General features: G+C 38.2%; 1 pseudogene across 1 annotated transcript; it reads right to left on the bottom strand.

The window, feature by feature from the left end:
• Nucleotides 1-10,664: 10,664 nt before the first annotated feature.
• On the bottom strand, nucleotides 10,665-24,315 carry LOC311590759 (vomeronasal type-2 receptor 116-like; annotated as a pseudogene). The gene is made up of 4 exons: nucleotides 23,519-24,315; nucleotides 21,989-22,216; nucleotides 14,283-14,406; nucleotides 10,665-11,569 (listed from the first exon to the last, which is right to left on the bottom strand). The product of its transcript is annotated as a vomeronasal type-2 receptor 116-like (transcript).
• Nucleotides 24,316-24,554: the final 239 nt, after the last annotated feature.

Here is a 24,554-nt window from a genome sequence, read left to right as displayed (position 1 = left end):
GTACAAGTTTGCACTCCCACAAGCAATGAAGGAATATTCTTTTTTCTCCTCATGCTCAGCAACATGTGCTGTCACCTGAGTTTTTGATCTTAGCCATTCTGATAGATGTAACATGGAATCTCAGAGTCACTTTGAGTTTCATTTCTCTGATGACTAAAGACACTGAGCATTTCTTTAAGTGTTTCTTAGGAATTATATATTCATCTGTTGAGATTTCTGTTTAGCTCTGTACCCCATGACTGGACTGAATTATTTGGTTTGGTGGTGTTTAGTTTCTTGAGGCCTTTATATATTTTGGATATTAGACCTTTGTCAAATGTAGAGTAGGTGAAGAATTTTTCCCAATCTGTAGGCTCTTGCTTTTTTCTATTGACAGCGTCTTCTGTCTTACAGAAGCTTCTCAACTTCACAAGGTCCCATTTATTAATTGTAGACCTTAAGTCCTGAGCTATAGGGTCTCTGTTCAGGAAGTTGTCGCCTGTGCCAAAGGGTTCAAGGCTGTTCACCAATTTTCTTCTAAACTATTTAGTGTATCAGGTTTTATGTTGAGGTCTTTGTTCCATCTGGACTTGAGTATTGTACATGATTATAAATATGAGTCTAATTGCATATTTCTTCATGTAGACATCCAGTTAGACCAGCTCCATTTGTTGAAGATACTATCCTTTTTTCATTGACTAGATTTCACTTCTTTGTCAAAAAGCAAGTGACAATATGTGTGTGGATTCATTTCTGGGTCTTTGATTCTATTCTATTGATCAACTGGCCTATAGTTATCCCAACACTATACTGTTTTAATTACTGTTGCTATATAGTACAGCTTGAGATCGGGTATACAGATTTCCTCTGGAGGATCATTTTACTGTACAGAATTCTTTAAGCTATTCTGGGTTTTCTTTATATGAATTTGAGAATTGTTCTTTCAATGTCTTTAAACTTTGTGTAGGTATTTTGATAGGGATTGCACTGAATCTGTAAATTGCTTTTGGTACGATGGTCATGTTTACTATGTTTATTCTCCCCATCCTTGAGATAATTTTGTATCCAACCACTTTGCTGAAGGTGTTTATTAGGTGGAGGAGTTCTCTGATGGAATTTTAGAGGTCACTTATGTACACTATCATATCATCTGCAAACAGTGATAATTTGCCTTCCTCCTGTCCAATGTAGATACCCTTGACCTGCTTTTGTTGTCTTATTGCTCTACTAAAACATCAAGTACTATTTTGAAGAGATGACAGAGTGGGCAGCTTTGTCTAGACCCTGATTTTAGTGGAATTTCCTTGAGTTTCTCACCATTTTATTTTACACTGGCTATTGGCCTTTTGTATGTATCTTTTATGGTGTTTATGCATGTGCCTTGTATCCCTAATACTCCAAGTCTTTACATTTTAATGGGTGTTGGATTTTGAGAAATGCTTTCTTGACATCTAAGGAGATTATCCTGTTTTTTTTTTTTTTGTTTATTTATGTGGTGGATAACATTGATGGATTTCCATATACTGAATCATCCCTAAATGCCTGGGATGAGCCTACAGGGTCATTGTGAGTGATATCTTTAATGTGTTTGTTCTTGGATTTGGTTTGTGAATATTGTATTGAGTATTTTTATGTCACTGTTCTTAAGAAAAGTTGGTCTGAAATGTTTTTTCACTGTTGGGTTTTTCTGAGATTCAGGTCTTAATATGACTGTGACATCATAGAAAAAATTTGGTAATGTTCCATACATTTCTATTTTGTGGCGTAATTTGAAGAGTATTGGTAATAAGTCTTCTTTGAAGGTCTCATAGAATTCTGCACTGAAACCATCTGACCCTGAGCATGTTTGTTTGTTGGTTTGTTTTGTGAGATTTATGATAACTGTTTCTCTTTCTGTAGGAGAAATAGGACTATTTAATTTGTTTATCTTATACTGAATCAAACTTTGATGGTTTCCATCAGGAAAATGCCCATTTCCCTCAGTTTTTCAAATTTGGTGGACTACAAGCTTTTGAAGTAGGACCTAATGACTCTTTGTATTTCCTCAGTGTTTCTTACATTATTTCCCTTTTCATTTCTGATTTTGTTGATTTGGATATTGTGTCTCTGCTCTAATTAGTTTGTCAAACAGGTCATTAATCCTGTTGATGTACTCAAAGAACCAGCTCCTACATAGGTTGATTCTTGAATTGTTCTGTCTGTTTGAAATTTATTGACTTCAGCCATGAGTTTGATTATTTCCAGCCATCTACTCCTCTTGGGTGTTTCTGCTTCTTTTTTCATAGGGCTTCTAGATATATCTTTAAGTTGCCTATATGAAATGTTTCCAGTCTCTTTATGAAGTCTCTTAGTGTTATGAATTTTCCTTTTAGCACTGCTTTCAATGCATCCTACAAATTTGGATACGTTGTAGCTTCATTTTTATTGAATTTTTAAAAGTCCTTAATTTCTTTCTTTATTTTTTCACTGATCCAGTTGTTGTGTAGAGAGTTTTTTCAGTTTCCGTGTGTGTAGACTTTTTGTTATTTATGTTGTTATTGAAGTCCAGCTTTAGACCACAGTGATTGCATAAATTACAAGGTATTATTTCAATCTTCCTGTATCTGTTGAGGCTAACTTTGTGATCTACAATATGGTCAATTTTGGAGAAGGTTCTGTGACATGCTGAGAGGAAGATATAATTTTTTTGTTTGGGTGAAAATTCTTTAGATATCTATTGGGTCGATTTGATTCAAGACATTGGTTAGCCTTAATATTTTTCAGTTTAGTTTCTGTTTCATTGACCTATCTTTTGGTGAAAGTGTGGTATTGAAGTTTACCACTACTAATGTGTTCAGATCAATGTGTGAGTTCAGCATTGTTAATATTTCTTACAATGGTGGGACAAAAAAGAAGAAAGAAAAAACATCAAATGCGGATGCCTTTGCACTGTGTGTATAGATGCTCAGAACTGTGATGTCATCATGGTTAAATTTTTCCTTAATGAGTATAAAATTTCCTTCCTTATCTCTTTTGATTAATTTCAATTGAAAGTCTATTTTATTGTATATTAAAATGGCTACACCAGCTTGCTTCTTGTGTCTGTTGGCCTAGAATACCTTTTTCCAGCCTTTGACCCTGAGGTAATGTTGTTCAGTGTGGGTGAGATGTGTTTCTTGAATGCAAAAGAATACTGCGTCTTGTTTATGCTTCCATTCTGTTAGTCCATGTCTTTTCCTTGGAGAATTGAGACTATTGATGTTGAGAGATGTGAATGACCAGTGACTGTTAAGTCCCGTGATTTGGATGTTGGTTGTGGTAGAGTGTTTGTGTGGTTGTTTTGCTACAGTGAAGTTATCTATTTCCTGTGTTATCTTGGTTGTAGTTTCTCATTTTGTGTTGGAGTATTCCTTCTAGTAACTTCTGTAGAGCCAGATTTGTGAATCGGTACTGTTTGAATTTCTTTTTGCCATGGAATATCTTGTTTTCTCCACCAAGAGTTATTGAAAGTTTCACTGGGTATAGTACTCTGGCCTGGCATCTGTGGTCTTATAGGGTTTGTAGGACCTCTGCACAGGGTCTTCTGGCTTTTATGGTCTCAGCTGAAAAGTCTGGTGTAATCTGATAGGTTTGCCATTTGGACTTTTTCTTTTGCTGCCAAGAAAATTTTTCGTTGTTCTATACATTTGTGTTTTGATTATTAAGTGATGGGATTAATATATTTTTTGGTCTATTCTATTTGGTGCTCTGTAGGACTCTTTTATGTTTATATGCATCTCTTTCTTTAAGATGAGAATATTTTCTTCTATGAATTTGCTGAAGTTATTTTCTGGCCTTGAAGCAGAGATTCTTCTTTTTTCCTCAATTCCTATATCCTTAGATTTCATCATTTCATGGTGTCCTTGAATTTTTGGATGGTTTCAGTCTGGAATTTTTGGGACATAATATTTTCTTTGATGGTTGCATCCAATTCTTCTATTGTAACTTCTGCACCTAAGATTCTTTACTCCATCTCTTGAATTTAGTTATGGAAGCTTACCTCTGCATTTCCTGTTTTCTTCTATAATTTCTTTTATTCCCAGCTTTCTTCTGTCTGTGCTTTTATCATTTTTTCCATTTTCATTTTCAGGTCTTGAACTGTTTTTTTTATTGTCATCATCTGATGGTTCACATTTTCCTGAATTTCTTCTAGTGATTTGTTCATTCCCCTTTATAGGCTTCTATCCTGGCCTCTCTAAGGTCCACAATCTTTTTGTCTGCATCTTCCTCTATTTCTTTAGGGATTTTGTTTGTTTCCTCCATTATCATCTTCGTTACTTAGGATTTGACATCATTTCTTCTGTTTCAGTTCTGTTTAAAGTCCCAGGGTTGTATTATTTGGGATAATTGTGTTCTGGAGATGTCATATTGTTTTTGGTTTTGTTGTTTGTGTTTTTATGCTGGTCTTTAGCTGTCTTGCTGTTTCTGATGTTAAGATGTAGTTTTGGTGTCCTTCACTGGTCATTGAGAGTAGTTCTTTGGTGAATGTCTATAGGGCTAGAACCCTCACCTGTGGGGATCATGGTATCCTTCAGTGACTTGGTTTCAGCTCCAAGAGAATTTGCCTCGCACATTGGGATCCCCACTCGGCCAACAAAGGCTGATGATGGTGCTTTGCTGCCCAAGGTTCAGTCTGAGATAATGAAGGTAATATCTGCTTTTGGCTGGGTTTGGTGATCTTGTACTTGGCCACAGGGGACCTAGGACCTTGGATTAGTATGCCACAGAATGCAGAGCTGCTAGCTGTCTTAGGCTTTTGCCCATTCTTCCTTGGGCCTGCCTCTTCTTGCTCCAGCCCTGGCCATGGGACCTAGGTTCAATCTGCCAGAGAGTGTGGAAGCTGTCCACTGGCCTGAACTTCTTCCTGCCCATTCTTACTCCTGTCATGAGACCTAGCCAAGAATCTGCTGTATCCATCAGGGCCCCTGTGTGGGCCCTGGGATCCTCTTTGAACTGGCAGTGTGATTTAAAGTCAGAGCTATCACATATACACACTGTGCTCCCTTCTGGGCAAGCTGATACTAAGGTTAGAGTGTAACCCACAGTTCAGCCAGAGCAAGTGTATGTACCACCCACGTGTCTTTGCAGGGCTTTAAAGACACAGGACTGCATGTGTGTTGTCCCGGGTCTGATTCACACATTCGACTGGGTTCTCCCTTTGGCCATCAGATCTAAAAGCTGGTGTTTCATCACCCACAGTTCAGTCCTAGATACACAGTCCATGATATAGAGCACAGCTACAGCTGAAAACCTCATATGCAGCCAGTCTCTGGAGACTGAGCACCCATCCTCCTGAGACCAGTTGGTTGGCCTGAGGCCAGACCAACCTGTGCTCTGCACCAGGTCCACATCTCTCATCTGGGGTTCTCCAGGTCTTGTGGTCTCTAGCTCACATCTTATCTCTAGGCTCAATTCTGCCTCTCAAATACAGTGAATAATTGGTACTGCCATCTTTGATCAACCCAAGAGATAACACATTTAATGAAACTTTTAAGATTCTAAAAATGTATTACAAATAACAAATTAATATGATATGAAGGCAAAATCACAAAATGTTGGATGTTATTTTTTATTCACTTATCATCTGTTGTGAGCCATTAAATTTGATTACATATATTGTTTATTCTGAATAATGCTGAAATAAACACAGCAGACAAGTGTCTATGTTCAGTGCTAACTTATGAAAACACAAAATGTTCCATAAGAGGATTAATGGAGAAAAACTGACTCCTACATTTGCTAAATAAAGTAGCTGTATTCTGCTTACCACACTGGAACCCTCAGTTTCAACTCACACTAATAATTTCCTTCCTCTCATTGACCTATTTGTCATTGTTATTTGTTTATAATTTATTTAGATTATATCCCGAATGTTGTGTCTTCACTTGTACCTTCCTGCTCACCACCCCGCTTTTACCCTCTTCCATTCCCCTAGACCTGTGACGTAAGGATACCTCCTTCACACACCCTAAGATCATAGCCTATCAGGTCTCATCAAGATAACCTGCTTGCCCTTCTTCTGAGTGGCACCAGGCCTCCCCAAGAAGGGGAAGTGCTCAAAATGGGGGCACCAGAGTTCATGTCAGAGGCAGTTCCCACTCTCGCCACAACCATGGAGAATGAGCTGTCCATTGGCTATATCTGAAAAGATGGACTAGATTTTCTACATGCATTGACCATGGTTGGTACAGCAGTTTCTGCAGCATCCTACTCCCTGATCTGCAAGCCTTGACAGTCTTCTTGTGGGGTCCTAGACTCTCTGGATCCTCTATCTCTACATTCTTCCATGCCACTCTCACCTGGAGTTCAGTAGAGAGTCCCAGCATCTGTACCAATCATCTGTGTATGAGCACTCACAGAGGATACCCATATTGGACTAATATCCATTTATAAGTGAATATACACCATGCATATCTTCTGAGTCTGGATTACCTCACTCAAGATGATAATTTGTAGTTCCAGCCACTTGCTTGCAAATTTGAGGATTTCCTTTCTTTTTTAAAAACTGAGTACTATTCCATTTTATAAATGTACCACAGTTTCTTTTTCCCTTTTTTGAATGAAAGATATCTAGGGAGTTTCAAGATTCTGGCTATTATGATTAAGGCTGTCATCAACATAGTTGAGCAAATTTCCTTGTTGTGTGGTGGACCATCTTTGGATATTTGCCAAGAAGTGTCTTAGGTGGGTCTTGAGTTATCATTACTCCTAATTTTCTGAGAAAGTGCCAGATTGATTTCTAAATCAATGGAGTGGATGCACAAGTTTACACTCCCACATGCAGTGGAAGATTGTTCTTCATCTTTCTACACATCTTTAGCACCGTGTACTGTCACTTGAATTTTTGAACTTAGCCATTCTGATGAGTATAAGATGAAATCTCAGAGCCATTTTGATTTGTATATCTCTGATGAGTAAGGAGATGAGCATTTCTGTGTTTCTCAGCCATTTAATATTTCTCTGTTGAGAATTCTCTTTTTAGATCTTAGCTTCATTTCTTAATTATCTTGCATTTATTGGTGGCGTTGAATATGTTGAGTTCTTTGCAAATCTTGGATATTATTTGTCAGGTGTAGGATTTGTGGGGAACTTTTCCTAGGATGTAGGCTCTTGTTTTGTTCTGTTGACAATGCCCTTTGCCTTACAGAAGATTTACAGATTCATGATGTCCCATTTTTAAATTGTGACCTGTTTATGGCATCAACAGGAATTTTTACACTGTGACAATAGATTAAAGCACTTTCTCAATTTTTCTTCTGACAGATTTAGTGTATCTGTTTTTAATGTTGTGGTTTTTAATACACTGGGACTTTAGTTTTGTACAGGATGATAAATATGGACCTTTTTGCATTTTTTAATGTGTAGACATGCAGTTAGAGCAGCACCATGTATTTTCCATGCTATGGGTTTTGCTTCTCTATAAAAACTCAATTGTCCATAGGTGTGAGGATTTATTTCAGGGTCTTTGATTTGATTCCATTGATGAACCAGCATGTTTCTATTCCAGTACCATGGTGTTTTTATTATTGTTGTTGTATAGCACAGCTTGAGATCTGGGGTAGAGATTCCTTCACAAGATATTTTATTGCAAATGATTGTTTTAGCTATTCTTGGTTTTCTGTTTTTCCATATGAATTTGAGAATTGATCTTTCAAGGTCTGTAAAATATTCTGTAGCTGTTTTGATGGGAATTGCATTGAATCTGTTGATTTCTTTTGGTAATGTGGCCAGTTTTACTATGTTGATTCTTCTCATCCATGCACAAGGGCCATCTTTCCATCTTCTGATATCTTCTTCTATTACTTTTAGAGATTTGAAGTTTTAAGGTTGTTTTGCAAGGGTTCACATGTCTTACATGATCAAGCCGTGTTTTAGTAGAATATCTGGGTTCTGATGAATCTGTATTTTCCTGGGTTTTATGGAGTGTGTTCCTACGCTATTCATTAGCCGTCTAGTTTTCCCTGGTGGAGGCACACTTGAAGATCCCTGGTAGTCCTTGGTGGCTGATGTCTCTGCAATTTTACGTAGAGTTGGGCCCTGGGAATTGACATGATGTGCTGCTGGTAGTTAGTCCCTGTTGGATACTGTCAAGGAAGTCCCTGATAGCTGCCACCTCTGGGATTGCAGGCAGACCTGGGACCCTGAAGACAGTGCATGGAAGTTGAGAGGTAGATCTCACAGTTGCTGGCAATCTCCTATGAATGCAGCCTCTGGAGCTTTGACAGAGCGAGCGGGGCCAATGTAACCATACAGAGAGGATACAGGGCAGTCCTCATCACTGCTGATAGACCCCAATGACTGGTTTCTCAGTAATTGCAGATAGAGCTGGGGATTGGGGACTGGCATGCAATGATCAAGGACATTCCTCAGTACTCCTGGTAGTCCCCAATGCCTTTCACCTCTGGAACAGAAGGCAGAGTGATCCTGAGATTGCCTAAGTCTGCCAACTCTGAGATTCAAATGGGTGGGACAAGAAAAGGTCATTCAGTAGGAAGTAAGCTAGACCCAGAAAGACAGACATGGTATATAGTCATAAGCAGAATTAACCATATAGTTCATGATAACCATACTACAATTCGTAGACTGTGGACTGGTGGGGAGATATGAGATCAGATCCATGCTCTTACATCCCACTGGGCCCACTGGCTCTGATGCTATTGCTCTGTGACCAACACATCAGTCAGAGAGGTAGGGGGAAACACAGGTGAGGCAAGCACATTCGGCTGTTTTGGGCATTAAAGTTTGTGCTGGTATGGTTGCCAGCACCTGGGGCTTTCTGTGGACTCATGGGTGGGTGTGAGGTCAGTTTCCTAAGATTTCTTTAGGGAAGCAACTCTGGAGTCCAGTGCATTACCACACACAGTTCAGTCCCAGATACCAAGTCCATACTGTAGAGCACACTTGCAGATCATCAGAGCGGGTACACGTCCAGAATTTTGGGACTGACCTCTTGCCCTCTGTGGGCCAGTTGGAAGACCACAGGTCAGACCCACTTGTACTCTGCACGTTGTGGACCCATTTCACTTAAGACTCTTCAGGACTTGTGGTCTGTAGTTCCAAGCCAGGTTCACAGTTTCCATCCTGCAGTGCTCGGGATCACCATTTGGATCTTCCTGAAAAGCAGCTTGCTTATACACACTCTTTAAAATATTATCCTACAATATTTTAAAGACTGTGTGTCTCCAGTTATATATGTCACTGTGTGTGTACATGTTGGTTTGTTTTTCTTTGTGTGTTGTTTTCATTTTTGTTTTGTTTTGTTTTGTTTTTTGAGATAGGTTTTCTCTGTGTAACTTTGGCTGTCCTGGACTCAATTTGTAGACCAGGATGGCCTCGAACTCTCAGAGATCCACTTACCTTCGCCTCTCAAAGACAGAGATTAAAGGTGTGTGCCACCATGCCCAGCTGTGTGTGAATTTTCATGTCTTGTTTTGTACACAGATGAGCTCAGGTAAACATGTAACCCAGAAGAGGACATCATATTCTTTGGAGCTATTGTAACATAGCGTTGATAACATAATTTTTCAGGGCTGAGCAATGAATCAGGCCTGATTAATGAGCTAGGTATGTTATTAACTGCCTAAGGCTAAGACACAAACCCATCTTCTTTACTATTCTTTATGTTTGTCAAACCATCACTCTTCTAAGTTTAAATATTCAACTTCCTTGGATAACGTCAATATTCCCTTACTTTCCCCCTGTAAGGAAGAAAATTGGTTTACCTCCATGTGCAAACATGAGTTCACACTCCCACAAACTTCCTCAAATTTTTAATCACCATTCCACTGGCATCAAGGTCATTCACCCAGAGATTATAAAGTTTGATTTGAGTTTCAATGTTTTTATTCTAAAGAAGAAAAGAACATTTGAACTCAGCACGATGCCCCAAGAGTTATAAATTGTGAAATAAGTAGATCAGAGCAAGATAATATGGAAAACATAGAACTCCAGTAGCCATCAGACTGCTATGCAACATCATTAGTGGAAACAGTGAGCATCATCCTAAGAAGAGACAGATCATGGTCTGCAGCCAAATATTTGGTGGTTTTGTACCAACTTTATAAATGTCAGTTAGATTTCATTTACCAGTCAGACTACCTGGCACAAGCCAAGAATCAGTCCCTGGACAGAGCCAACCCCTGACATTATTAATGATATTCTGCTGTGCTTGTAGACAGAAGCCTAACTGTGTTGTCCTCTGAGAGGCTCTGCTAAACACAGGTTGGAAACAAATGTTGAGACTCACACCCAAACATTCGGTGATAATAGGGAGTCTTGTGGAACATTGGGAGGAAGGAAAAATGGACTTGTGATGACAGGAGCTCCACAAAAAGACCAAAAGTGCCTGCCATCCAGGGCACTGAGAGGCTTCCTGAGACTGAGAGGACAACGAAGAACAATGAATGAAGTGGACATATGCCAACTACACATATGTAGATGATGGACAGATCAGGCTTCATGTGGCTCCTCTAGGAAGAAGTACAGGGGCTGTTACTGACATGGATTATGATGCCAGAGTTTTGATCACTAATATGAGGCATAACGGAGAGGGGATAGAGAAAGGCAGGAAGGGTATGACTGGAAGAAGAGCAAGGATAGAATCTACAATCAGGATAAAAGTTGGATAAATGAATTAATTTAACACAAAATATTCATGATATACGACCTCATGAATATGATTTCTCCCTGATCTTTTGAAGAGAATTTTTGTCTGGCCTTAATAAAATGATGTAGCACTTGGGAACAAAGATGCATCCCAGCATGCCTGCACTGGAAGACAAGATGGAAAAAATCTCCACAGCCACCATGACCTTGCCCTTGGTGCTATGGTAGACAGGGAGGAAAGTGATCCACACAGTGCAAAACACCAGCATGCTGAAGGTCAAGAACTTGGCTTCATTGAATGTGTCAGGCAGGTTCCTGGCCAAGAAAGCCAAAATGAAGCTTCCCAGGGCCAGGAAGCCTAAGTATCCTAGGACACAGTAAAATGATATAACAGAAACCTTGTGGCAGACAATAATAATCTGGCCATGCTCAGAGTGTGCATCAGTATTAACAGAGGGAGGAGAAGCTCCTAGCCAGATTGAACAGAGAATAATTTGGATGAGTGTACAGAGAGGAATGATGTAGTTAAGTGTTCCTGAAACCAGAATGTACTTTATCCTTCTTGCAGGAGTTGTGACTTTGAAAGCCAGAACCACTGTGATTGTTTTGGCCAACACACTGGAAATAGCCACAGTGAAAACAATCCCAAATGTGATTTGCTGCAGGATGCAGGAGACTGAGTTTGGAAGGCCAATGAAGAGCAAGGAGCAGAGGAAACAGAACATGAGTGACATGAGTAAGATGTAGCTCAGAGCAAGGTTATTGGCCTTCACGATGGCAGTGTCATTGTGCTTCAAAAATACTCCAAGAACCATAGCTGTGAGGGCAGAGAAGCCCAAGGCGATTGAGGCCAGAGCCATCCCCAAGGGGTCTTCATAGCTCAGAAAGATCACAGCTTTGTGGATGCAATGAGTCTGCTTTGTGTTGGCATACTGGTCTTCTGGACACTTCACACATTGATCCATGTCTGAATGAGAAAGGACAGATTTGTTAGTACAGCTTCAGCAGTTTATTGACAAGACATTTCAATAACTCTATTGGAAAAGCTTTGCAATACCTTCATTTTATTGCTGATAATATAATTGAAGGAAATTTTTATATAACAATGCTTCTATTTAGTAATTCTTATTATTTTATAGAGAAAAACAATCCAAAGTTTGTCTATTTAACAGCGTTGATGATTTACCATGTCTTCAGAAAGCAGATTTCTTACATCATTCTGGATGCTATCATGAAATGGCTGCGTCTGGTAAATTCACAAAATCTAAATGCAATAACCACAGTGTAACTGAGTTTCTTTTAAAATCTCCGTTCCCATGCATTCAGTGCCTCCTGAGTTCACGGACTGTTCATTTAATGCTTTATGAGAGATGGAGACTGAGTTCTGCTTGGGAAAGAAAGTGACACCTTTTCTATTTCCCAGCCCAAACATAATGATATCTAAGGAACAGTAAAAGAAATCATTAGGGGGGAGTGTGTGCAGGCACACGCACGCTAGTGTGTGTATTTATATTTGGGTGTTCAAATGAGTGTAAAAGACAGGCTCATACATTTGGTAATCATTTGTTAAAAATAGGAATGTGAGTGTGAGAAGTAAATTTTCCTGGTATATAAATGCAATTTACAGGTTTGAAATTTGTAAGAAATAAAAAATAATGATTAATGTGTCCTTTTTTATATTATAACCTGGTGGTATGGACAAAGAGTCCCTGAGCCTTGATCATGAGAAGCACTAAACCTATCATTCAAGATAGAAACCTCTCTCCAGATTGAGCACCACAGAGCAATTCATCTTGACTCCACCTTCATGGGAAACATTCAGCATCTTCCTGCTTCCCTCATTTCAATCTCTATGGGACTCAAACTCTGTGAATAGACTCTGAGGTAAATTTTACATTGATAAGCAGCATGGAAGAAATAAAACAAAACCCAGATACAAAAGTGGCCCAGAGTTTTTTCAAAACAGGATTTTTCTGTGTAGCCTTGGCTGTTCTGTAAGCACTTTATAGACCAGGCTATTCTCAAATTCACCATGATCCACCTGCCTCTGCATCCCAAGTGCTGGGATTAAAGGCATGTGCCACCACACCCAGATTTTGTTATGTGGAGCAAACTACTTCACTCATAATATGCTCTTCTGAAATGGCAATGGTAGACAATTTCATTGGAATTGTGCTGATTCATTAGATAGTTGCACAGAGTTAAGATGTGCTTCCTGGTTTTTAAGTCTTTTTATGTAGAACAATTGATTGATGGGCAATTGTAACTAGCTATTTTGCGTGAAGTGTTGGAAAGTTAGCTGAACTATGAAGAGAATGTCCTGTTCTTACAGAAACCTGAGTTCAGTTCCCAGAACTCATGTGAGGTGTTTCACAATTGCCTACAAATTAACTATAGAGGTATTAGTTGTCTCTCACCTTCATCTGCTCTTAGGTACACATACACTCACAACGCACATGAACACCTATAAAGAGTATTAATCTTTTTCTATTTATTGATGTAATTACCTTAGTTCTTATTCATTTTAACACTTAAAACAATTTTATTACAGTTTGTTTAATCATTATGGATGTTATTTGAGTGCATAGATCTCAAAAGGCATTTCTAAGAGTTCTTTGCTTCCTCTTACTATATGAGTCCTGGGGGTGAACTCCAGCCATCAGTCTTAGTGGCAAATGATTTAAATGTAGAGCCATATTATTGGCCAGAAATGTATTTTAAGAACTTGAATTTTATTGCATAGTATCACAGGCAAATGTTGGAAAAACCATTCATTGTCCATTTGCATTTAGCCAAGCATAAATAGATAATCATTTTACTAAATGGGCTCTGTAGGTTGCAATACAATTTTAATGTTTGCATAAATTACTTTCATTACAAAACTGTTGTAGTCTAGTATTTCATGAAATTATTAATTGAGTGTTATTTATAAAATGTTTGATATAAGACTTGTTATATTTTGTACACCATGTGTAAACAATTATCTTCACCTTCCTAGAAACAATTCACATCAGACATCTGAAAATGGGTAAGGGAATAAAAATTGAGATGTAATCAGAATAAATTACTATTAAGAAGGGGGGGAAGAAAATGGGCCTCTATGAATCACACAAATTTTGTCTTATACTCAGCCGTTTCTGATTATTTTACAAGTAATTATTTTATCACTACTCTAATTTATCTATGGATAAAGACTTGTTTTCTAGCACCTCCTTTACACAGTCCATTAGTTCTGGTGCCATATTCTGTCCTCTGTTGGATCCTGTACATATAAGTGTACATAAACATAGGTAGGGACACATACATACATGAAAATATAATAAATTCACGGTTTGAACATTCATGACTGGAATCTTTTATGCATGTAGTTATAGGGGAAATTAATAAACAGAACAGATCTCATGCACTATGTGCTCACACTGCACTTTGATTTTATTTCTTTGAGAAAATATGATGTGATAGAAAATGAATCAAAATGTAAAACTAGGCAAAAGGGTTTTTGTTGTTGTTGTTGTGGTGGTGGTGGTGGTTATGACATTGTTAATGTTGGTATTCCTGTGACATCTAGTGGAGAAAATGGTATATTATATTTTTGTAGTTGCCTTTTAGACTCCTTCAACATGTCTTTGTTGATGGAGAGGATTATCAATGTAAAGTTTGTCACAGCAGTAAACACTCACTTGTTCCATTAGAAATTTCATTTTCTGGGCAGTGGATACAAATAAAACAGCAAACAGACATTCCCTCCTGCCTGAATTTTCTGAATCCAGGACCACAATCAGCACTGCATACAGAGGGCACCATCTGAGGAAATACGATACATATTGAGTTTTACCTACTTCATCCATAACTATATTCTATTAGCATGTTGAGATATCAATAAGCTTATTTTATATACAGACGCTGAGGAACCACATGTCACTTGGTACTTTGTATAATGGCAAGTGTGTGAATATATTAAAACAAGTTGATGAAAAGTTGAGCTCTTTACAAAACCTTAGACATTATGGAAATGGAATTTTAGAGTACTTTGTGCAAACACTACAGAGATGCTACCTGGTCTTCTTTTTGATTTTCACCAAGTTGACACAAAGTACAGTAAAAAGATAAAGAACATAGAATGAACCTTACCTGAGACATTTTCTCTATCAGAATAGCCTACTTTCTAATGCTAATGCATTTTATTATTTGGTAGTCATTGTAGGCATGCCCAGTCTACTAAAGACAATGCTGTTGCTAGGCAAGCATGTATGAGAAATGACACAGAGCAAACCAGTAAGCAGTGTTCTCTCAAGGGCCTGTGCTTTAGTTTCAGTCTCCAAGTTCCGTCCTTGTCTTCCCTTGCTTGTAACACATGATCCTAAACAACCTTTCTTCCTCACTATGCTCATGGCCAAAATTAAATCAAATCAACGACTTTGCAAGAAATGATGAAAGCACATCTAAAACAGGGGAAATATCTCTTCAAGTCTTAAATAACAAACACATCCTCCAATAAATTAAGACTGCAAATCTTCACAAACTTAATGTAAAGAAAAACACAGTTGAAAAGACAATCCTAGTGAGAAAGTGCCGAGTTGATGTGTAAGAAGCTGTAATGTGATGTGTTTCCCGAAGTGAGAAGACCTTAAGGAGCCTATAAATACTGCGGGAACCAGAGTAAAAGATAGTTTGTTTGATGTTAATAGAAGGTTTTATTAGGTTAAAGAATGGTATGTTTTTATTACACTGAAATTTATGATGGGGCTCTGTAAGAAGCATTAGAAATCTGCTGATAGGGATACCAAGAAGACACTTGATACCCTATGTGCATGGTCCCTCTCACTTACAGTCATAAGGGAGAGGTGGAGAAGGGAAACAGGAGGGAAGGAGGAACAGGAGGATACAAGGGATGGGATAACAATTGAGATGTAATATGAATAAATTAATAAATATGTTTTTAAAAGGAAATTTGCTGAGTGTTGCATGCTCTTTTGAATCCTTCATTCAGTATTAAGGTGTATGTGAAAACCACATTGTCACTGGTACACAGCTTCATCTCATGTTCTCCACATACACAGTTAACTAGAACGCTTCCCTTTGCTGTGGTGGTTGTGAAACAGGGTCTCACTCTGTAGCATTGGGATACCTCAATTCCCTATCTAAAACAGGGAACATTATTTTCTCTCTTTTTTTACTTGTTCTATTAATTTATTCATATTACATCTAAATTGTTATACAATCCCTTGTATCCTCCCAATCCTCCATCCCTTCCACTTTCACTCTAGTCCCCTTCCCTATGTCTGTGACTGAGGGGGGCCTCCTCTCCCTATATATGATCATAGGGTATCAAGTTTCTTCTTGATATCCTGGTATCCTTCCTCTGAGTGCCAACAGGCCTCCCCATCAAAGGGATGTGGTCAAATATGGGACACCAGAGTACATGTGAAAGTCAGTCCTTGCTCCTCGCTCAACTGTGTAGAATGTCCTGTCCGTTGTCTAGATCTGGGTAGGGTTTGATGATCACTGCACATATTGTCCTTGCTTGGTGCCATAGTTTGGACAGAACCCCTGGGCCCAGATCCATCCATCATAATGTTCTTCTTGTAGGTTTCTAGGACCCTGTGGATCTTTCTATTTCCCCATTCTCCAATACTTCTCTTACCTAGAGTCCCAAGAGGAGGTCTTCACATCTATCCTGTTTTCCTGGTAAGTGAAGACTTTCATGGGACATGCACCTTGGGTTAGTGTCCAGTTATAAGTGAGTATATATGCCTTTAGTCATCAGGGAAATGCAAATCAAAACAACTCTGAGATTCCATCTCACACCCATCAGAATGGCTAAGATCAAAAACTCAAGTGATATCACATTCTGGTGAGGATGTGGAGAAACAGAAACACTTCTTTATTGCTGGTGGGAATGCAAACTTAAACAACCTCTTGGGAAATCTATGTCAGAAAACTGGGAATAGGGCTTCTTTAAGCCCCAGCAATTCCACTCATTGGAATATATGTAGAAGATGCTCTAGCACACAACAAGGGCATATGCTCAACCATGTTCACAGCAGCCTTCTTCATAATAGCCAGAACCTGGAAAAAGCCTAAGGGTTTCTACGTAGAAGAATGGATAAAGAAACTGTGGTACATCTACACTATGGAATACTACTCAGCTCTTAAAAAGAAGGAATTCTTGAAATTTGTGGACGAATGGATGGAACTAGAAACTATCATACTGAATGGCTTAACCCAGAAGCAGAAAGACTCAAATGGTATATACTCACTTATAATTGGACACATTCTCTCTTTTTAAAATATATTTTCACAGTTGTTTTGGTACATGGTAAAAATTTCCTTATTTAAGTAATTCAAGGAAAAAAAAGTCATTCATTCAGATTAAATCCCATTTTTATCCCCTCATTTGTATCTTCCAATTCCCCATCCCTCCCACTTTCATCCTATACCCCTCCCCCAGGTTTGGACAGAAAGTGACCCTCTCCTCCACTATAAGATCACAGCCTATCAGGTCTCTTGCATTCATCATGTGAAGTGGTTCAACTAGCGTCTTTCATGGTAATTTTTCAGTGCTTCTAAATTCCTGTGATTGTGTCTATTATTGAACTCTGTTCTGTGTCCTTCTATTATGAGGAATAACTTTTCTGTTTATAGTTACTGTGGCTGGCTGTTACATGTTTGAAATACATCACTATTACTCTCCAACTGTAAGAATGTCCATAGTGACATTGACTGATATACAGATGGGAACTTGCTATGACACAGTCTTCTGTACTGCAGCCTTCATATGTATGTCTTTCTTACAATATAATTTTTATGTTAATATCTCTTTAATATAGTTCTTAAAGTTATAGCCAGAGCAATAAGACATCAAAAAGAGATCAAGGGGATCCAAATGGGAAAGGAAGAAGTAAAATTATCCCTATTTGCAGATGATATGATAGTGTATATAAGTGACCCCCAACATTCCACCAGAGAACTCCTACAGCAGATAAACACCTTCAGCAAATTGGCAGGATACAAAATAAACTCAAAAAAGTCAGTAGCTTTCCTATATACAAATGACAAACAGGCAGAGGAAGAAATTAGAAAAATTACTCCCTTCATGATAGCCACAAGCAATATAAAATATCTAGGAATAACCCTAACCAAGCAAGTGAAGGATTTATTTGAAAAAACCTTTAAACCTCTGAAGAAAGAGATTGAAAATGACATCAGACGATGGCGGGATCTACCTTGTTCGTGGATTGGAAGAATCAACATAGTAAAAATGGCCATCTTACCAAAAGCAATTTACAGATTCAATGCAATCCCTATCAGAATACCTACTAAATATTTTGAAGATATTGAAAGAACAATTCTCAACTTCATATGGAGAAACAAAAAGCCCAGAATAGCAAAAACAATCCTATACAATAAAAGATCCGCTGGAGGAATCTCCATACCTGATCTCAAGTTGTACTATAGAGCAACAGTAATTAAAACAGCATGGTACTGGCACAGCAATAGGCTAGTGGATCAATGGAATGGAACTGAAGACCCAGAGATGAATCCACACACATTTGCTCACCTGATTTTCGACAAAGAAGCCAAATCCATTCAATGGAAAAACGACAGCATCTTCAACAAATGGTGCTGGTCTAACTGGATGTCTACATGTAGAAAAATGAAATTAGACCCATATTTGTCACCATGCACAAAACTCAAGTCCAAGTGGATTAAAGACCTCAACCTAAAACCACAGACATTAACCCAGTTAGAGGAAAAAGTGGGAAGAGTCTGGGACTCATAGGCACAGGAGACAACTTCCTGAACAGAACACCAACAGCCCAGGCCTTAACATCAACAATTAATAAATGGGACCTCATGAGGCTGAGAAGCTTCTGTAAGGCAGGTGACACTGTCAAGACAACAAAGCGACAGCCTACAGACTGGGAAAAGATCTTCACCGACTCTTCATCTGACAAAAGTCTAATATCCAAAATATATAAAGAACTCAAGAAATTAAACACCACCAAACCAAATAACCCAATAGAGAAATGGGGCGCAGAGCTAAACAGAGAATTCTCAACAGCGGAATATCAAATGGCTGAGAAACACTTAAAGAAATGCTCAACCTCCTTAGTCATCAGAGAAATGCAAATCAAAACGACACTGAGATTCCATCTTACACCCCTCAGAATGGCTAAGATCAATAACTCAACTGACACCTCATGCTGGCGAGGGTGTGGACAAAGAGGAACACTCCTGCATTGCTGGTGGGAATGCAAACTAGTACAACCACTTTGGAAAGCTATCTGGTGCTTTCTCAGAAAAATGGGAATAGGGCTTCCTCAAGACCCAGCTATTCCACTCCTTGGAAAATACCCAGAGGATGTACTACCACACAACAGGGACATATGCTCAACCATGTTCATAGCTGCCTTATTCATAATAGCCAGAACTTGGAAACAACCTACGTGTCCCTCAATAGAAGAATGGATAAAGAAACTGTGGTACATTTACACTATGGAATACTACTCAGCTATTAAAAACAAGGAATTTCCAAAATTTGTGGACAAATGGATGGAACTAGAAATTGTCATAATTAGTGAGTTCACACAGAAGCAAAAAGAGCTAAATGGTATATACTCACTTATATTGAGACACTAGTCCAAGGTGTACGTCCCCATGAAAAACTGTACCTACTAGAATAGTGGGTAAGAAGGGAGGACATTCTATTGAAACTTTAGGTGTGAGAAGCCTGGGAGAAAGAGGAAATAGAAGGATCCAGTGGGTCCTGGAAAACTACAGGCGAGTCTGGGCCCTGGGATCCTCCGCAAACTGTGGCAACAGCCAAGGGAAAAATAGGCAGTAAAAACCTTGAAACCCTACCCGGACTAGCCAATGGACATTCTCCACTGTTGAGTGGAGAAGGAGATCTAACTTTCACACAAACTCTGGTGCCCCATATTTGAACATGTCCCTTGGATGGAGATGCCTGGTGGCACTCAGAGGAAAGATAATAGGTCACCAAGGAGAGACTTGATACCGTATGAGCATATTCAGGGGGAGGAGGTCCCCCTCAGACACAGACTTAGGGTAGGGGAGGGGAGTAGGGGGAAGTGGGAGGAAGGGAGGAATGGGAGGATACATGGGATGGGCTAACAACTGAGATGTAATATGAATAAATTAATAAAAATGTATTAAAAATTTTATGATAAATATGCCAAGCGTTGTTCATTTACTGATTTTCAATATTTGCTATGTAAATGAATGTTGTATCTCGATGGAAACACATCTCACTTGAAATTTATGATTACATTATACTGGATATAGTGTTGATGAGTTGAGTGTTTCCTTCTTTTTCTCTTGTGATCTGGACTGTAATTCTGATCTTCTGATCAGAAATCCTCAAGTCTCCTGTATTTTGAATCTTAGTTTTGTTTTATTTTTATAGTCCGATTTTTCTAATACTTATGCATAATATTCAAGCTTTGCCATCCTGTCTTTATCTTGAAGTATTGTCTTGCTGAGACTATTTACTTAGATTTTTATTTCATGTATTTGATTTTCCTTTACATATTTTCTGTTTGAGTATTTTTATTATTTTGTACTTTCCTGGAATTTCTTTTTCTCATGCTTTTTCAGTGACTTATTTTATGGTAGTTTTTTGTGATCCCTCTTATCATTCCTGAGGAAATTTATGTCTCTTCACTTATCATAGAGCATTCTAATAATCATTCTTTGAATTATGTATTTAGCATATCATTGAACATACTCTCATTTAAGACTATGACTGTAACATTTTCACCTGAGTAGATTAGATATCACATTTTTTATGTTTGTTTGTTTCTGCATGTGTCATGATATGCATATCTGGAAGCAGGGCAATGGTTCTATATTTTTTTAGTATTGAGTATTACTCTGGCGCATGTTTTTGTAATGCCCAATCAAGCTGTGTTTGGAACACACATGAGAAATCACTGCTGCCATCGAGTGCATGTGTATCTCAGTAGCTAAATTTCAGATCCTCTGTTCCTCTGCATAACAATGATTCCCCTCATCACTCTGAGAAGGACTATTAACTGCAAATGCCAGAGTACATGAGCAACCTGAATTCCTCGACTTAACATCTTTAAAATTTAAACAACTTGGTGGTTCCTAGTCCGAATAGAATACTTCAAAACCAACCACATCAGAATTCATACCTATAACATGCCCTGGAACTACGATGGAAATTTTTTGTCACAAATTTTTGCACAGCAAAATGTATTACTACCAATACTTACAAATACAGAAAGGGAAAGGAGATACTGCTTCATTAATTTGAATGTACTACACAACAATTAAGAGGACCAAGCAAGGATACTGTAGTGAACAGTTTCTTTACATGGTATAATTTAGAGCTGAGGCATGGACAAACTGTGAATAACAATTGATTTCTTGCACCCATTTTGCATATCAAAGCTGGCTCACATTTCCATAAATATGCATCACCCTTCTAATGTCGATATATACCACATACGCCAGGGTTGCATGTGCATGTATCCAGACAGAAAACCCATAACATATAAAAAGGAAAGAAAATACAAAATGATAATTAAGAGAATATTTAATATTTATCAAAAATTATTAATTTATGATTAGAAGGGTTGACAATTTAGAGACTCTGTGTCAGAGGCTCTAGCAAACATATAAAATAAAACTGTTGCCTTCTCTTTGATCACTTCCCCCTGATGGGGTACCTTATCATCCTACAAAAGAAGAGTATGCAGGTAGTCCTTATGATACTTGATAGGCTGGGGTCAGTGAGTAGGAGAGAAGGCTTCCATCTCTGAAGACTAGAGAATGGGCATAGGGGGAAGGAGGAGAAAGGGTTGCCTGGAAGGACATGAGGGAGGGGGCTAAGGCTGGAATGTAAAATGAATTAAATAAAAAATTTAAATTAGAACTAAGAGAAATGGTGAGTTTCATTTCTAATGCCTTTGGATTTTTAATTTACTGCATCATTACACTTAGCCTCAGTTACTTTAACTTTTTTATCAGAGATTCATAATAAGTGAGGAAATCACTATATGGCAATAAGAATCGTACCATGAGTCCATTGCTCACTTTACTGGAAATATGATAAATGAGTGGTCAAAAGTTGTTTCATATTCATATTAAAAAACAAAAACCACAGTTCTTTGATAGTAAAATACAGTGTAACTATTGCATGAACTCCTCAAAGGACTAACAAATGGTCACATAAGAAATAGTGAAAATAAAAGACGTAACATAGGAGACTAGAAGTAGGTTCCTTATGTGACAATTTATTTCATTTCACTAATGTATAAAAAAGCATTAATGGACCAACTAAACACACAGTGTTTACTGGTATGGAATGGAAATCAGTACAGTTCTTTCAACCCACCTGTCGACTTCCTGTGGCCCACTCTAGCATGTCTTCAGATAAATGCAGCTGTTGACCCTGTGGAAAATCTAGGCTAAACTTTCCTATCTTCACCTTAAGTTCAAAATCATGTGGGAGATTCAAATTGTAGAAAATGTCATACTCTTTCTGAACTTTTTCTTTCTTGTTCATGGTCACTTTGTCTCCATTAGGGCTAGTGAAGTGGGTCTTTCTCATCAAGGAGTGCATCTGAAAAACAGACAGTGTTATATACTACATGTGCCCTTCCTTGATGGGAGAAAATGTATAATGATTGTATCTGAAAAGCAATTTTATTGAAGGTATCAGGTAGAAATTTTCAATGAAATCAATATGATATATTAATGTGTCATAATGTTTGCATAATTTTAGTTCTCTGAAAGGAAACTAAGAAACACAAGATTAGAAAAGCACATATACATCAAACATAGATGTGCAACACACACACACATGCATCTGCACAAAGAGAGACCCAAATCTATATAGAGATACTCACATAATATAGCCACATATTTGTTTACACACACATTAACATACATGTCCAGACACACATCAGAGCATACAGGCACAGACAGACGTATACACCCAAACAGACACACAACTACAGACATATACCAAACACATGCATAGACACACACATGCACAGACAAATACACAAAGGGAGACTTAATAAGATACAAACATTCACACAGAGAGACATTGACACAAAAACACATTTATGCTCACAATATCAAGGAGATACAGACAAAAACACACACACAGAGCAAGAGATATATACATATGTGCAATCCAATATACAGAAACACAGTACACACAGACACATGCACTGACAAATACAATCAGAAACAAACACACATGGGCATTGAAACATATACAACATATGCTCACTTCTACAAAAAGACAGAAGTCAGATGGACAGAAACACACAAACACATAAACATACACACACAAGTGCACAAACATTTGTGCACACACATAAACACAGATATATACACAGACACACAGAAACACACATGGAAACACAAATACAGTGAGAAAAATGAGTGCTGGTGTGTGTGTGTGTAATAAACTGATTCGCATAACTCTTTCTGTGTAATTACACTAAGCCTTTGAGTAAGGTGAACAGAGACTACATTTGGGGAGAATCAATTGAGAAAACAATCCCCTGAACTTATTACCTCAATTTTCAGAATTAATGAACAAACAGTCATCTCTTCATCATGGTAACAATTAATGAGAAGAGACTATCTCTCCAGTATTAGAACAGGAATGATTATATTCAGTTGCTCTGTTACAGAGTCACTTATTTTCACTGATAAATGGTATCTTTCATTCCAAGACCTATGTATTAAATTCTATACAAAGCTATAGATTTATTGTGACAGCATAAAATCATTTAGAAATCTAGGTTTTGGGGAAACACTTCCTAGTTCACTCAGTTAATCATCTGAGAGACTCTTAAAAACTATGACATTGATAAGATAATGTATAATCCACTAGAAGAAACCCTACCTGTGAGCAGCTATGATCACGTTTTTTCTCATTGTCAATTGGCTGATTTTCTACCTGTTGAAGAAGCATCTCATGAAAGACATGGGCTAAAACATATGCAGCATTGTATATGTCATAAATGCTATCACTGAGGGCCATGTCAAAAGTGTGTGCCATTAGCCATTCAGATGAGGCATTGGATGAGCAGTTCTTCATTGTCTTACGTTAGATCCTGAGGCTTCACAGTTAAAGTTCATCCAGTCCTGGCTTGCTAGATATTTATCTGAGTATTTGAGAGGGTTCAATGTCTGGACAAAATTTTTAAAACCTGAAATCTTACCATGGTGGTGTTCAAAAGTAAGAGTCCCATGGAATGGGTCAAGTGTGAGATCTCTCTTACTTGTAGGAACATCCCACTGTGAGGTGGTGATCCATGTTCTTTGTATACCTAGAGATTCCCACATTCTAAAGGCCACAGCAAGAGTACTGTCTGTGTCACCATAAAGGATAACAACATCTGTGGATGATGTCATGATTTGGTTATAATACATGTCAGCTTTTGACATGTATACCTCCATGTTCACTGGGATCATGTTCACAAAGGCAAAGCAGACTATATTCTTTTCCATTTCTCTTTTCAAATCTGAGAGAAATTGTGTACCCTGATCATTGTCAGAGATGGCCAGCCCTACCCAGTTGCAGTTTAAATAAAGTAAGAAGGCAACGAGGGCCATGGCCAGAGATGTATCCTCATGGGCCATCTGATAAATATAGAAAAATTGTACACGGTCATTCAGGAGAGGATGGAAAGGCCCATAAGTAAGATGGAGTACCTAGGACACAAGGAACAGCATGAGGTGGCATGTACTTTTAAGAACTTGTAAACATATTATATCTGTAAAAATTCTAGAAATCCCCCTTACCTGTTACTTCTCCTCTTATCCCAATTTCACGCAGAGAAATTCGAGATCCCCCACAGGTATCTGAATAATACCATTGAACTACCAGACTGACATAAGGCCAGTAAGACCAGTCTCCTCTTTACACCCTTTTGTGC

This window comes from Acomys minous (genome assembly GCF_964271855.1).
Source record: "Acomys minous genome assembly, chromosome: 20".
In the NCBI taxonomy this organism is placed as follows: Eukaryota; Metazoa; Chordata; class Mammalia; order Rodentia; family Muridae; genus Acomys; species Acomys minous.
The sequence above is the reverse complement of the archived record's forward strand: the minus strand, read 5'-3'. Positions and strand labels throughout refer to the sequence as shown.